This window comes from Choristoneura fumiferana, chromosome 20, assembly GCF_025370935.1.
Source record: "Choristoneura fumiferana chromosome 20, NRCan_CFum_1, whole genome shotgun sequence".
Taxonomy (NCBI): domain Eukaryota; kingdom Metazoa; phylum Arthropoda; class Insecta; order Lepidoptera; family Tortricidae; genus Choristoneura; species Choristoneura fumiferana.
Window position 1 is genome coordinate 13,296,649 of NC_133491.1, and position 2,401 is coordinate 13,299,049.

The following is a 2,401-nucleotide window of genomic DNA, read 5'->3' on the forward strand; positions in this document are numbered from 1 at the left end:
ACTTTACACTTATTTTTTGTAACCTTTTTAATTTCCTTTTTGTACAAAGAGTATAAACAAACAAACAGATAAATAACACTGTCTGAATCTGAAGAATTAGATTTATAACTACAATAAAGACAGAGTCATAAAAAGATTAGGTAAACACCATGTTGTCCATGAATTGAAATTGCTAACCAGCATCATAATGTAATGAAAATGTAATTTTTTTATATATTGTACTGGAATAATCTTTCTAAGTACGTGTTTTACATCTTTTTTATTATTATTACTAAAATATTATATTTTTGTGTAGCATCAGTTAACAAGACATTTTAACTTCGTGAAATATTAAAGATTTCATATTCATAGGTACCTAAATAATAAAAAAACTGTTTTCAATATTCGTCTCTACAAGCCCGCACTCAACCCGCATGGCACGATGATTCAGATATTACCACACCGCTAATGTATATACATACTTACATACATCGGAAGCGATATTAATCACAGTTGTTTAACGTTGTTGGGTATTGAGGGGTTGCTGGACTCATCGACTGTTTATCCTTATAAAAATAACACTTTTATTCAACGGATTTGATGAAACTTATATTTAAAATATTAGATGGAGTAGGTAGTAGTTGCATCTAAATATTTACATACACTTTTTTGTGTCTGATAAACCACTATGCAAAAAAATATCAGGACAAAATTTATGGTTTCAATCAAAGCCAATTTTCACAGAAATGTATGCCAACGTCCATACCACGTTGAATACACCGGTTCTCGTCCGATCACCGAAGTTAAGCAACGTCGGGCGCGGTCAGTACTTGGATGGGTGACCGCCTGGGAACACCGCGTGTCGTTGGCTTTTTGTGTTTTTTTATGCTTAAATATTTTTCCCTGCAGACCAAACAAAACACTGTCACCGCCAGAATAACGAACAAACAGAATATTATAAAGCGATTACACGTCGTCTGATACAGGTCGTTCAATATTTGAACAAGTTGAATTACGGCTAAACGCAGCTGAAATTCACTTAATTGCCACCCCTGTCAAAAAAAGCGGAACAAGAGGCATCTAGGGGGTTTGACAAAAGTTTTTTTTTAGTTTCATTCCAATGATAAGTTTTTTAAATAACAAAGTTTGGGTGAAATTTTATAATTTGATTTTTAGTCAAAGAAGATCACAATGGTTGTTATAAAAAATAAAGGAAGACAAAGAAATTTAAATAAATTATGAATGAAAATGCCGTGGTGGCTTAGTGGTTTGACCTATGGCGTCTTAGGCCGAGGATCGTGGGTTCAAACCCGGGCTCGCATTTCTAAGCATATATATTCGAAATTTACCAAAAATTTACCGCGAAACCATTCAATAGTGTGTGTGAAGTTCCCATTCCGCATTACAGCCCAATGCCCTCTCATTCTGAAAAGAAGCCTGTGCAGCAGTGGGACGTAATTATATGGGATGGAATGAATCGATGTATGATAATTGATTGATATGTGACTTTGTTAAAAAAAAAATGTAGGTCGTGGAATTTTTTCAAACACGCTGTAAAAATTTCATCTAATGACCTAATTTTGTGTCAACACATAACTGAAGTGTATCCTAGTTTCTGTTCCGCCTCTCAACAATAGTAGTTACTATACCTACCAACCAGTGGCTTAGCGTCAGATATTTCCGTGGTAAAGACGAAGTAAAGATCGCCCACATCCTTCATAAATAATTTGCGTCCTGTTGTCATATTTTGTACATATTGGGCAAGCTGGTGGGAATGGGGTTCTATGGACGCTTCGCCGCTGATACCTACCTACCTATTTAACTTAACCATTCCAAACAATTACAGTACAACCCAATTACTCACGCCATCTATTTTAACGACGTCAAGAATTCCTCAATAAGACGTAGATTGATGCAAATGACACCCCACACGACATGACACTCCAAAATAAAATATTCTATCTTGCCAAAGAAGAATCACCCCTTATGTCTCGGTCACAACATCACGCGATAGCAACACGGGGAGAATTTTTCTAACACATTTCCTATTACATTGCTTGTTTAATGAATTAGCCCTTTCGGGGTAAAAGACTTCTTGCTCAATGAATAGTGAATTTAGTCGACGTATCGCTTCCGTTACACTTTTACACAAGGATGTAATTGTATCCTTATAGGTTATGTTTAAGTTGGTAAATACGAAGCCATGGTATTGACTATGGAGTTATTTATTCAGAGGGTAAGGTCCTTTGTTGTAAAAATGTCGGATTACTTAATGCGCCTGCTCAAGCAACGGGGCGACGGAATAAACTGTTACAAAAATATTTAGTGTCAAAAGAATAGGCAGTGTTGCTTGACAATATTCAATGATTATGTATGTACTTAGGTACATCCATAATATGCTCACAAAACAATCGAAACATAA

General features: G+C 35.4%; 1 non-coding gene across 1 annotated transcript; it reads left to right on the forward strand.

The window, feature by feature from the left end:
- The first annotated feature begins 731 nt into the window (after positions 1-731).
- LOC141439471 (5S ribosomal RNA) lies at positions 732-850 on the forward strand. The gene has a single exon (XR_012452596.1). It is a non-coding gene; the product is annotated as a 5S ribosomal RNA (ribosomal RNA).
- The last annotated feature ends 1,551 nt before the right edge of the window (positions 851-2,401 follow it).